This window comes from Aedes albopictus, chromosome 1 (assembly GCF_035046485.1).
Source record: "Aedes albopictus strain Foshan chromosome 1, AalbF5, whole genome shotgun sequence".
Taxonomy (NCBI): domain Eukaryota; kingdom Metazoa; phylum Arthropoda; class Insecta; order Diptera; family Culicidae; genus Aedes; species Aedes albopictus.
This window is the reverse complement of record NC_085136.1, coordinates 240,434,484-240,449,119: the sequence shown is the minus strand read 5'-3', so window position 1 is coordinate 240,449,119 and position 14,636 is coordinate 240,434,484. Positions and strand designations below refer to the sequence as shown.

At 42.6% G+C, this 14,636-nt stretch overlaps 1 protein-coding gene across 1 annotated transcript in view; it reads left to right on the top strand.

Annotated features, from left to right (window-relative positions):
- The window catches only part of LOC109425332 (sodium-coupled monocarboxylate transporter 1-like), a 93,697-nt gene that overhangs the window by 54,550 nt on the left and 24,511 nt on the right, over positions 1-14,636 (top strand). The gene's annotated exons all lie outside the window — the stretch shown is intronic.

The following is a 14,636-nucleotide window of genomic DNA, read 5'->3' as shown; positions in this document are numbered from 1 at the left end:
AACACCCAAAATGGTCAAAAATAACGTTTTATTAAATTTTGCTTCCTGAGGGGGTGGTCGTGGGTACCGACTTTTGCCAAATCCCATTTACACCCAATCTGGTACGGTCAGGGCGTTAACACTGAACACCCAAAATGGTCAAAAATAACGTTTTATTAAATTTTTCTTCCTGAGGGGGTGGTCGTGGGTACCGACTTTTGCCAAATCCCATTTACACCCAATCTGGTACGGTCAGGGCGTTAACACTGAACACCCAAAATGGTCAAAAATAACGTTTTATTAAATTTGCCTCCTGAGGGGGTGGTCGTGAAGTGAAGTGAAGTGATTTTTTTGGAAAATGTGCACCACGTGGATGGTGGTAAAAATCACATTAACCATTTTACATGGCTATTTCGATAAAAATCTTTTTTGACTTAAAAATAAAGCTCCTTAGTCGTCGACTAACCGTGACTAAGGAGGACGACAGGGCTGATCAAATTTTTTTGTCAATTTGAATTGCCCAAAATGCTCTCAAATAACGTTTTATTAATTTTTGCTACCTGAGGGGGTGGTCGTGGGTACCGACTTTTGCCAAATCCCATTTACACTCAAACTGGCATGGTCAGGGCGTTAACACTGAACACCCAAAATGGTCAAAAATAACGTTTTATTAAATTTTGCTTCCTGAGGGGGTGGTCGTGGGTACCGACTTTTGCCAAATCCCATTTACACCCAATCTGGTACGGTCAGGGCGTTAACACTGAACACCCAAAATGGTCAAAAATAACGTTTTATTAAATTTTGCTTCCTGAGGGGGTGGTCGTGGGTACCGACTTTTGCCAAATCCCATTTACACCCAATCTGGTACGGTCAGGGCGTTAACACTGAACACCCAAAATGGTCAAAAATAACGTTTTATTAAATTTTGCTTCCTGAGGGGGTGGTCGTGGGTACCGACTTTTGCCAAATCCCATTTACACCCAATCTGGTACGGTCAGGGCGTTAACACTGAACACCCAAAATGGTCAAAAATAACGTTTTATTAAATTTTTCTTCCTGAGGGGGTGGTCGTGGGTACCGACTTTTGCCAAATCCCATTTACACCCAATCTGGTACGGTCAGGGCGTTAACACTGAACACCCAAAATGGTCAAAAATAACGTTTTATTAAATTTTGCCTCCTGAGGGGGTGGTCGTGGGTACCGACTTTTGCCAAATCCCATTTACACCCAATCTGGTACGGTCAGGGCGTTAACACTGAACACCCAAAATGGTCAAAAATAACGTTTTATTAAATTTGCCTCCTGAGGGGGTGGTCGTGAAGTGAAGTGAAGTGATTTTTTTGGAAAATGTGCACCACGTGGATGGTGGTAAAAATCACATTAACCATTTTACATGGCTATTTCGATAAAAATCTTTTTTGACTTAAAAATAAAGCTCCTTAGTCGTCGACTAACCGTGACTAAGGAGGACGACAGGGCTGATCAAATTTTTTTGTCAATTTGAATTGCCCAAAATGCTCTCAAATAACGTTTTATTAATTTTTGCTACCTGAGGGGGTGGTCGTGGGTACCGACTTTTGCCAAATCCCATTTACACTCAAACTGGCATGGTCAGGGCGTTAACACTGAACACCCAAAATGGTCAAAAATAACGTTTTATCAAATTTTGCCTCCTGAGGGGGTGGTCGTGGGTACCGACTTTTGCCAAATCCCATTTACACCCAATCTGGTACGGTCAGGGCGTTAACACTGAACACCCAAAATGGTCAAAAATAACGTTTTATTAAATTTTTCTTCCTGAGGGGGTGGTCGTGGGTACCGACTTTTGCCAAATCCCATTTACACCCAATCTGGTACGGTCAGGGCGTTAACACTGAACACCCAAAATGGTCAAAAATAACGTTTTATTAAATTTTGCCTCCTGAGGGGGTGGTCGTGGGTACCGACTTTTGCCAAATCCCATTTACACCCAATCTGGTACGGTCAGGGCGTTAACACTGAACACCCAAAATGGTCAAAAATAACGTTTTATTAAATTTTGCTTCCTGAGGGGGTGGTCGTGGGTACCGACTTTTGCCAAATCCCATTTACACCCAATCTGGTACGGTCAGGGCGTTAACACTGAACACCCAAAATGGTCAAAAATAACGTTTTATTAAATTTTGCTTCCTGAGGGGGTGGTCGTGGGTACCGACTTTTGCCAAATCCCATTTACACCCAATCTGGTACGGTCAGGGCGTTAACACTGAACACCCAAAATGGTCAAAAATAACGTTTTATTAAATTTTGCTTCCTGAGGGGGTGGTCGTGGGTACCGACTTTTGCCAAATCCCATTTACACCCAATCTGGTACGGTCAGGGCGTTAACACTGAACACCCAAAATGGTCAAAAATAACGTTTTATTAAATTTTGCCTCCTGAGGGGGTGGTCGTGGGTACCGACTTTTGCCAAATCCCATTTACACCCAATCTGGTACGGTCAGGGCGTTAACACTGAACACCCAAAATGGTCAAAAATAACGTTTTATTAAATTTTGCTTCCTGAGGGGGTGGTCGTGGGTACCGACTTTTGCCAAATCCCATTTACACCCAATCTGGTACGGTCAGGGCGTTAACACTGAACACCCAAAATGGTCAAAAATAACGTTTTATTAAATTTTGCTTCCTGAGGGGGTGGTCGTGGGTACCGACTTTTGCCAAATCCCATTTACACCCAATCTGGTACGGTCAGGGCGTTAACACTGAACACCCAAAATGGTCAAAAATAACGTTTTATTAAATTTTGCCTCCTGAGGGGGTGGTCGTGGGTACCGACTTTTGCCAAATCCCATTTACACCCAATCTGGTACGGTCAGGGCGTTAACACTGAACACCCAAAATGGTCAAAAATAACGTTTTATTAAATTTTGCTTCCTGAGGGGGTGGTCGTGGGTACCGACTTTTGCCAAATCCCATTTACACCCAATCTGGTACGGTCAGGGCGTTAACACTGAACACCCAAAATGGTCAAAAATAACGTTTTATTAAATTTTGCTTCCTGAGGGGGTGGTCGTGGGTACCGACTTTTGCCAAATCCCATTTACACCCAATCTGGTACGGTCAGGGCGTTAACACTGAACACCCAAAATGGTCAAAAATAACGTTTTATTAAATTTTGCTTCCTGAGGGGGTGGTCGTGGGTACCGACTTTTGCCAAATCCCATTTACACCCAATCTGGTACGGTCAGGGCGTTAACACTGAACACCCAAAATGGTCAAAAATAACGTTTTATTAAATTTGCCTCCTGAGGGGGTGGTCGTGAAGTGAAGTGAAGTGATTTTTTTTGGAAAATGTGCACCACGTGGATGGTGGTAAAAATCACATTAACCATTTTACATGGCTATTTCGATAAAAATCTTTTTTGACTTAAAAATAAAGCTCCTTAGTCGTCGACTAACCGTGACTAAGGAGGACGACAGGGCTGATCAAATTTTTTTGTCAATTTGAATTGCCCAAAATGCTCTCAAATAACGTTTTATTAATTTTTGCTACCTGAGGGGGTGGTCGTGGGTACCGACTTTTGCCAAATCCCATTTACACTCAAACTGGCATGGTCAGGGCGTTAACACTGAACACCCAAAATGGTCAAAAATAACGTTTTATTAAATTTTGCTTCCTGAGGGGGTGGTCGTGGGTACCGACTTTTGCCAAATCCCATTTACACCCAATCTGGTACGGTCAGGGCGTTAACACTGAACACCCAAAATGGTCAAAAATAACGTTTTATTAAATTTGCCTCCTGAGGGGGTGGTCGTGAAGTGAAGTGAAGTGATTTTTTTTGGAAAATGTGCACCACGTGGATGGTGGTAAAAATCACATTAACCATTTTACATGGCTATTTCGATAAAAATCTTTTTTGACTTAAAAATAAAGCTCCTTAGTCGTCGACTAACCGTGACTAAGGAGGACGACAGGGCTGATCAAATTTTTTTGTCAATTTGAATTGCCCAAAATGCTCTCAAATAACGTTTTATTAATTTTTGCTACCTGAGGGGGTGGTCGTGGGTACCGACTTTTGCCAAATCCCATTTACACTCAAACTGGCATGGTCAGGGCGTTAACACTGAACACCCAAAATGGTCAAAAATAACGTTTTATTAAATTTTGCTTCCTGAGGGGGTGGTCGTGGGTACCGACTTTTGCCAAATCCCATTTACACCCAATCTGGTACGGTCAGGGCGTTAACACTGAACACCCAAAATGGTCAAAAATAACGTTTTATTAAATTTTGCTTCCTGAGGGGGTGGTCGTGGGTACCGACTTTTGCCAAATCCCATTTACACCCAATCTGGTACGGTCAGGGCGTTAACACTGAACACCCAAAATGGTCAAAAATAACGTTTTATTAATTTTTGCTACCTGAGGGGGTGGTCGTGGGTACCGACTTTTGCCAAATCCCATTTACACTCAAACTGGCATGGTCAGGGCGTTAACACTGAACACCCAAAATGGTCAAAAATAACGTTTTATCAAATTTTGCCTCCTGAGGGGGTGGTCGTGGGTACCGACTTTTGCCAAATCCCATTTACACCCAATCTGGTACGGTCAGGGCGTTAACACTGAACACCCAAAATGGTCAAAAATAACGTTTTATTAAATTTTTCTTCCTGAGGGGGTGGTCGTGGGTACCGACTTTTGCCAAATCCCATTTACACCCAATCTGGTACGGTCAGGGCGTTAACACTGAACACCCAAAATGGTCAAAAATAACGTTTTATTAAATTTTGCTTCCTGAGGGGGTGGTCGTGGGTACCGACTTTTGCCAAATCCCATTTACACCCAATCTGGTACGGTCAGGGCGTTAACACTGAACACCCAAAATGGTCAAAAATAACGTTTTATTAAATTTTTCTTCCTGAGGGGGTGGTCGTGGGTACCGACTTTTGCCAAATCCCATTTACACCCAATCTGGTACGGTCAGGGCGTTAACACTGAACACCCAAAATGGTCAAAAATAACGTTTTATTAAATTTTGCTTCCTGAGGGGGTGGTCGTGGGTACCGACTTTTGCCAAATCCCATTTACACCCAATCTGGTACGGTCAGGGCGTTAACACTGAACACCCAAAATGGTCAAAAATAACGTTTTATTAAATTTGCCTCCTGAGGGGGTGGTCGTGAAGTGAAGTGAAGTGATTTTTTTGGAAAATGTGCACCACGTGGATGGTGGTAAAAATCACATTAACCATTTTACATGGCTATTTCGATAAAAATCTTTTTTGACTTAAAAATAAAGCTCCTTAGTCGTCGACTAACCGTGACTAAGGAGGACGACAGGGCTGATCAAATTTTTTTTGTCAATTTGAATTGCCCAAAATGCTCTCAAATAACGTTTTATTAATTTTTGCTACCTGAGGGGGTGGTCGTGGGTACCGACTTTTGCCAAATCCCATTTACACTCAAACTGGCATGGTCAGAGCGTTAACACTGAACACCCAAAATGGTCAAAAATAACGTTTTATCAAATTTTGCCTCCTGAGGGGGTGGTCGTGGGTACCGACTTTTGCCAAATCCCATTTACACCCAATCTGGTACGGTCAGGGCGTTAACACTGAACACCCAAAATGGTCAAAAATAACGTTTTATTAAATTTTTCTTCCTGAGGGGGTGGTCGTGGGTACCGACTTTTGCCAAATCCCATTTACACCCAATCTGGTACGGTCAGGGCGTTAACACTGAACACCCAAAATGGTCAAAAATAACGTTTTATTAAATTTTGCTTCCTGAGGGGGTGGTCGTGGGTACCGACTTTTGCCAAATCCCATTTACACCCAATCTGGTACGGTCAGGGCGTTAACACTGAACACCCAAAATGGTCAAAAATAACGTTTTATTAAATTTGCCTCCTGAGGGGGTGGTCGTGAAGTGAAGTGAAGTGATTTTTTTTGGAAAATGTGCACCACGTGGATGGTGGTAAAAATCACATTAACCATTTTACATGGCTATTTCGATAAAAATCTTTTTTGACTTAAAAATAAAGCTCCTTAGTCGTCGACTAACCGTGACTAAGGAGGACGACAGGGCTGATCAAATTTTTTTGTCAATTTGAATTGCCCAAAATGCTCTCAAATAACGTTTTATTAATTTTTGCTACCTGAGGGGGTGGTCGTGGGTACCGACTTTTGCCAAATCCCATTTACACTCAAACTGGCATGGTCAGGGCGTTAACACTGAACACCCAAAATGGTCAAAAATAACGTTTTATTAAATTTTGCTTCCTGAGGGGGTGGTCGTGGGTACCGACTTTTGCCGAATCCCATTTACACCCAATCTGGTACGGTCAGGGCGTTAACACTGAACACCCAAAATGGTCAAAAATAACGTTTTATTAAATTTTGCTACCTGAGGGGGTGGTCGTGGGTACCGACTTTTGCCAAATCCCATTTACACTCAAACTGGCATGGTCAGGGCGTTAACACTGAACACCCAAAATGGTCAAAAATAACGTTTTATCAAATTTTGCCTCCTGAGGGGGTGGTCGTGGGTACCGACTTTTGCCAAATCCCATTTACACCCAATCTGGTACGGTCAGGGCGTTAACACTGAACACCCAAAATGGTCAAAAATAACGTTTTATTAAATTTTTCTTCCTGAGGGGGTGGTCGTGGGTACCGACTTTTGCCAAATCCCATTTACACCCAATCTGGTACGGTCAGGGCGTTAACACTGAACACCCAAAATGGTCAAAAATAACGTTTTATTAAATTTTGCTTCCTGAGGGGGTGGTCGTGGGTACCGACTTTTGCCAAATCCCATTTACACCCAATCTGGTACGGTCAGGGCGTTAACACTGAACACCCAAAATGGTCAAAAATAACGTTTTATTAAATTTTTCTTCCTGAGGGGGTGGTCGTGGGTACCGACTTTTGCCAAATCCCATTTACACCCAATCTGGTACGGTCAGGGCGTTAACACTGAACACCCAAAATGGTCAAAAATAACGTTTTATTAAATTTTTCTTCCTGAGGGGGTGGTCGTGGGTACCGACTTTTGCCAAATCCCATTTACACCCAATCTGGTACGGTCAGGGCGTTAACACTGAACACCCAAAATGGTCAAAAATAACGTTTTATTAAATTTGCCTCCTGAGGGGGTGGTCGTGAAGTGAAGTGAAGTGATTTTTTTGGAAAATGTGCACCACGTGGATGGTGGTACAAATCACATTAACCATTTTACATGGCTATTTCGATAAAAATCTTTTTTGACTTAAAAATAAAGCTCCTTAGTCGTCGACTAACCGTGACTAAGGAGGACGACAGGGCTGATCAAATTTTTTTTGTCAATTTGAATTGCCCAAAATGCTCTCAAATAACGTTTTATTAATTTTTGCTACCTGAGGGGGTGGTCGTGGGTACCGACTTTTGCCAAATCCCATTTACACTCAAACTGGCATGGTCAGGGCGTTAACACTGAACACCCAAAATGGTCAAAAATAACGTTTTATCAAATTTTGCCTCCTGAGGGGGTGGTCGTGGGTACCGACTTTTGCCAAATCCCATTTACACCCAATCTGGTACGGTCAGGGCGTTAACACTGAACACCCAAAATGGTCAAAAATAACGTTTTATTAAATTTGCCTCCTGAGGGGGTGGTCGTGAAGTGAAGTGAAGTGATTTTTTTGGAAAATGTGCACCACGTGGATGGTGGTAAAAATCACATTAACCATTTTACATGGCTATTTCGATAAAAATCTTTTTTGACTTAAAAATAAAGCTCCTTAGTCGTCGACTAACCGTGACTAAGGAGGACGACAGGGCTGATCAAATTTTTTTTGTCAATTTGAATTGCCCAAAATGCTCTCAAATAACGTTTTATTAATTTTTGCTACCTGAGGGGGTGGTCGTGGGTACCGACTTTTGCCAAATCCCATTTACACTCAAACTGGCATGGTCAGGGCGTTAACACTGAACACCCAAAATGGTCGAAAATAACGTTTTATTAAATTTTGCTTCCTGAGGGGGTGGTCGTGGGTACCGACTTTTGCCAAATCCCATTTACACCCAATCTGGTACGGTCAGGGCGTTAACACTGAACACCCAAAATGGTCAAAAATAACGTTTTATTAAATTTTGCTTCCTGAGGGGGTGGTCGTGGGTACCGACTTTTGCCAAATCCCATTTACACCCAATCTGGTACGGTCAGGGCGTTAACACTGAACACCCAAAATGGTCAAAAATAACGTTTTATTAAATTTTGCTTCCTGAGGGGGTGGTCGTGGGTACCGACTTTTGCCAAATCCCATTTACACCCAATCTGGTACGGTCAGGGCGTTAACACTGAACACCCAAAATGGTCAAAAATAACGTTTTATTAAATTTTTCTTCCTGAGGGGGTGGTCGTGGGTACCGACTTTTGCCAAATCCCATTTACACCCAATCTGGTACGGTCAGGGCGTTAACACTGAACACCCAAAATGGTCAAAAATAACGTTTTATTAAATTTGCCTCCTGAGGGGGTGGTCGTGAAGTGAAGTGAAGTGATTTTTTTGGAAAATGTGCACCACGTGGATGGTGGTAAAAATCACATTAACCATTTTACATGGCTATTTCGATAAAAATCTTTTTTGACTTAAAAATAAAGCTCCTTAGTCGTCGACTAACCGTGACTAAGGAGGACGACAGGGCTGATCAAATTTTTTTGTCAATTTGAATTGCCCAAAATGCTCTCAAATAACGTTTTATTAATTTTTGCTACCTGAGGGGGTGGTCGTGGGTACCGACTTTTGCCAAATCCCATTTACACTCAAACTGGCATGGTCAGGGCGTTAACACTGAACACCCAAAATGGTCAAAAATAACGTTTTATCAAATTTTGCCTCCTGAGGGGGTGGTCGTGGGTACCGACTTTTGCCAAATCCCATTTACACCCAATCTGGTACGGTCAGGGCGTTAACACTGAACACCCAAAATGGTCAAAAATAACGTTTTATTAAATTTTGCTTCCTGAGGGGGTGGTCGTGGGTACCGACTTTTGCCAAATCCCATTTACACCCAATCTGGTACGGTCAGGGCGTTAACACTGAACACCCAAAATGGTCAAAAATAACGTTTTATTAAATTTTGCTTCCTGAGGGGGTGGTCGTGGGTACCGACTTTTGCCAAATCCCATTTACACCCAATCTGGTACGGTCAGGGCGTTAACACTGAACACCCAAAATGGTCAAAAATAACGTTTTATTAAATTTTGCTTCCTGAGGGGGTGGTCGTGGGTACCGACTTTTGCCAAATCCCATTTACACCCAATCTGGTACGGTCAGGGCGTTAACACTGAACACCCAAAATGGTCAAAAATAACGTTTTATTAAATTTTGCTTCCTGAGGGGGTGGTCGTGGGTACCGACTTTTGCCAAATCCCATTTACACCCAATCTGGTACGGTCAGGGCGTTAACACTGAACACCCAAAATGGTCAAAAATAACGTTTTATTAAATTTTGCTTCCTGAGGGGGTGGTCGTGGGTACCGACTTTTGCCAAATCCCATTTACACCCAATCTGGTACGGTCAGGGCGTTAACACTGAACACCCAAAATGGTCAAAAATAACGTTTTATTAAATTTTGCTTCCTGAGGGGGTGGTCGTGGGTACCGACTTTTGCCAAATCCCATTTACACCCAATCTGGTACGGTCAGGGCGTTAACACTGAACACCCAAAATGGTCAAAAATAACGTTTTATTAAATTTTGCTTCCTGAGGGGGTGGTCGTGGGTACCGACTTTTGCCAAATCCCATTTACACCCAATCTGGTACGGTCAGGGCGTTAACACTGAACACCCAAAATGGTCAAAAATAACGTTTTATTAAATTTTGCCTCCTGAGGGGGTGGTCGTGGGTACCGACTTTTGCCAAATCCCATTTACACCCAATCTGGTACGGTCAGGGCGTTAACACTGAACACCCAAAATGGTCAAAAATAACGTTTTATTAAATTTTGCTTCCTGAGGGGGTGGTCGTGGGTACCGACTTTTGCCAAATCCCATTTACACCCAATCTGGTACGGTCAGGGCGTTAACACTGAACACCCAAAATGGTCAAAAATAACGTTTTATTAAATTTTGCCTCCTGAGGGGGTGGTCGTGGGTACCGACTTTTGCCAAATCCCATTTACACCCAATCTGGTACGGTCAGGGCGTTAACACTGAACACCCAAAATGGTCAAAAATAACGTTTTATTAAATTTGCCTCCTGAGGGGGTGGTCGTGAAGTGAAGTGAAGTGATTTTTTTTGGAAAATGTGCACCACGTGGATGGTGGTAAAAATCACATTAACCATTTTACATGGCTATTTCGATAAAAATCTTTTTTGACTTAAAAATAAAGCTCCTTAGTCGTCGACTAACCGTGACTAAGGAGGACGACAGGGCTGATCAAATTTTTTTGTCAATTTGAATTGCCCAAAATGCTCTCAAATAACGTTTTATTAATTTTTGCTACCTGAGGGGGTGGTCGTGGGTACCGACTTTTGCCAAATCCCATTTACACCCAATCTGGTACGGTCAGGGCGTTAACACTGAACACCCAAAATGGTCAAAAATAACGTTTTATTAAATTTTGCTTCCTGAGGGGGTGGTCGTGGGTACCGACTTTTGCCAAATCCCATTTACACCCAATCTGGTACGGTCAGGGCGTTAACACTGAACACCCAAAATGGTCAAAAATAACGTTTTATTAAATTTGCCTCCTGAGGGGGTGGTCGTGAAGTGAAGTGAAGTGATTTTTTTTGGAAAATGTGCACCACGTGGATGGTGGTAAAAATCACATTAACCATTTTACATGGCTATTTCGATAAAAATCTTTTTTGACTTAAAAATAAAGCTCCTTAGTCGTCGACTAACCGTGACTAAGGAGGACGACAGGGCTGATCAAATTTGTTTGTCAATTTGAATTGCCCAAAATGCTCTCAAATAACGTTTTATTAATTTTTGCTACCTGAGGGGGTGGTCGTGGGTACCGACTTTTGCCAAATCCCATTTACACTCAAACTGGCATGGTCAGGGCGTTAACACTGAACACCCAAAATGGTCAAAAATAACGTTTTATTAAATTTTGCTTCCTGAGGGGGTGGTCGTGGGTACCGACTTTTGCCAAATCCCATTTACACCCAATCTGGTACGGTCAGGGCGTTAACACTGAACACCCAAAATGGTCAAAAATAACGTTTTATTAAATTTTGCTTCCTGAGGGGGTGGTCGTGGGTACCGACTTTTGCCAAATCCCATTTACACCCAATCTGGTACGGTCAGGGCGTTAACACTGAACACCCAAAATGGTCAAAAATAACGTTTTATTAAATTTTGCTTCCTGAGGGGGTGGTCGTGGGTACCGACTTTTGCCAAATCCCATTTACACCCAATCTGGTACGGTCAGGGCGTTAACACTGAACACCCAAAATGGTCAAAAATAACGTTTTATTAAATTTTGCTTCCTGAGGGGGTGGTCGTGGGTACCGACTTTTGCCAAATCCCATTTACACCCAATCTGGTACGGTCAGGGCGTTAACACTGAACACCCAAAATGGTCAAAAACAACGTTTTATTAAATTTTTCTTCCTGAGGGGGTGGTCGTGGGTACCGACTTTTGCCAAATCCCATTTACACCCAATCTGGTACGGTCAGGGCGTTAACACTGAACACCCAAAATGGTCAAAAATAACGTTTTATTAAATTTTGCCTCCTGAGGGGGTGGTCGTGGGTACCGACTTTTGCCAAATCCCATTTACACCCAATCTGGTACGGTCAGGGCGTTAACACTGAACACCCAAAATGGTCAAAAATAACGTTTTATTAAATTTTGCTTCCTGAGGGGGTGGTCGTGGGTACCGACTTTTGCCAAATCCCATTTACACCCAATCTGGTACGGTCAGGGCGTTAACACTGAACACCCAAAATGGTCAAAAATAACGTTTTATTAAATTTGCCTCCTGAGGGGGTGGTCGTGAAGTGAAGTGAAGTGATTTTTTTGGAAAATGTGCACCACGTGGATGGTGGTAAAAATCACATTAACCATTTTACATGGCTATTTCGATAAAAATCTTTTTTGACTTAAAAATAAAGCTCCTTAGTCGTCGACTAACCGTGACTAAGGAGGACGACAGGGCTGATCAAATTTTTTTGTCAATTTGAATTGCCCAAAATGCTCTCAAATAACGTTTTATTAATTTTTGCTACCTGAGGGGGTGGTCGTGGGTACCGACTTTTGCCAAATCCCATTTACACTCAAACTGGCATGGTCAGGGCGTTAACACTGAACACCCAAAATGGTCAAAAATAACGTTTTATCAAATTTTGCCTCCTGAGGGGGTGGTCGTGGGTACCGACTTTTGCCAAATCCCATTTACACCCAATCTGGTACGGTCAGGGCGTTAACACTGAACACCCAAAATGGTCAAAAATAACGTTTTATTAAATTTTTCTTCCTGAGGGGGTGGTCGTGGGTACCGACTTTTGCCAAATCCCATTTACACCCAATCTGGTACGGTCAGGGCGTTAACACTGAACACCCAAAATGGTCAAAAATAACGTTTTATTAAATTTTGCTTCCTGAGGGGGTGGTCGTGGGTACCGACTTTTGCCAAATCCCATTTACACCCAATCTGGTACGGTCAGGGCGTTAACACTGAACACCCAAAATGGTCAAAAATAACGTTTTATTAAATTTTTCTTCCTGAGGGGGTGGTCGTGGGTACCGACTTTTGCCAAATCCCATTTACACCCAATCTGGTACGGTCAGGGCGTTAACACTGAACACCCAAAATGGTCAAAAATAACGTTTTATTAAATTTTGCTTCCTGAGGGGGTGGTCGTGGGTACCGACTTTTGCCAAATCCCATTTACACCCAATCTGGTACGGTCAGGGCGTTAACACTGAACACCCAAAATGGTCAAAAATAACGTTTTATCAAATTTTGCCTCCTGAGGGGGTGGTCGTGGGTACCGACTTTTGCCAAATCCCATTTACACCCAATCTGGTACGGTCAGGGCGTTAACACTGAACACCCAAAATGGTCAAAAATAACGTTTTATTAAATTTTTCTTCCTGAGGGGGTGGTCGTGGGTACCGACTTTTGCCAAATCCCATTTACACCCAATCTGGTACGGTCAGGGCGTTAACACTGAACACCCAAAATGGTCAAAAATAACGTTTTATTAAATTTTGCCTCCTGAGGGGGTGGTCGTGGGTACCGACTTTTGCCAAATCCCATTTACACCCAATCTGGTACGGTCAGGGCGTTAACACTGAACACCCAAAATGGTCAAAAATAACGTTTTATTAAATTTTGCCTCCTGAGGGGGTGGTCGTGGGTACCGACTTTTGCCAAATCCCATTTACACCCAATCTGGTACGGTCAGGGCGTTAACACTGAACACCCAAAATGGTCAAAAATAACGTTTTATTAAATTTTGCTACCTGAGGGGGTGGTCGTGGGTACCGACTTTTGCCAAATCCCATTTACACTCAAACTGGCATGGTCAGGGCGTTAACACTGAACACCCAAAATGGTCAAAAATAACGTTTTATCAAATTTTGCTACCTGAGGGGGTGGTCGTGGGTACCGACTTTTGCCAAATCCCATTTACACCCAATCTGGTACGGTCAGGGCGTTAACACTGAACACCCAAAATGGTCAAAAATAACGTTTTATTAAATTTTGCTACCTGAGGGGGTGGTCGTGGGTACCGACTTTTGCCAAATCCCATTTACACCCAATCTGGTACGGTCAGGGCGTTAACACTGAACACCCAAAATGGTCAAAAATAACGTTTTATTAAATTTGCCTCCTGAGGGGGTGGTCGTGAAGTGAAGTGAAGTGATTTTTTTGGAAAATGTGCACCACGTGGATGGTGGTAAAAATAACATTAACCATTTTACATGGCTATTTCGATAAAAATCTTTTTTGACTTAAAAATAAAGCTCCTTAGTCGTCGACTAACCGTGACTAAGGAGGACGACAGGGCTGATCAAATTTTTTTGTCAATTTGAATTGCCCAAAATGCTCTCAAATAACGTTTTATTAATTTTTGCTACCTGAGGGGGTGGTCGTGGGTACCGACTTTTGCCAAATCCCATTTACACCCAATCTGGTACGGTCAGGGCGTTAACACTGAACACCCAAAATGGTCAAAAATAACGTTTTATTAAATTTGCCTCCTGAGGGGGTGGTCGTGAAGTGAAGTGAAGTGATTTTTTTTGGAAAATGTGCACCACGTGGATGGTGGTAAAAATCACATTAACCATTTTACATGGCTATTTCGATAAAAATCTTTTTTGACTTAAAAATAAAGCTCCTTAGTCGTCGACTAACCGTGACTAAGGAGGACGACAGGGCTGATCAAATTTTTTTGTCAATTTGAATTGCCCAAAATGCTCTCAAATAACGTTTTATTAATTTTTGCTACCTGAGGGGGTGGTCGTGGGTACCGACTTTTGCCAAATCCCATTTACACCCAATCTGGTACGGTCAGGGCGTTAACACTGAACACCCAAAATGGTCAAAAATAACGTTTTATTAAATTTTGCTTCCTGAGGGGGTGGTCGTGGGTACCGACTTTTGCCAAATCCCATTTACACCCAATCTGGTACGGTCAGGGCGTTAACACTGAACACCCAAAATGGTCAAAAATA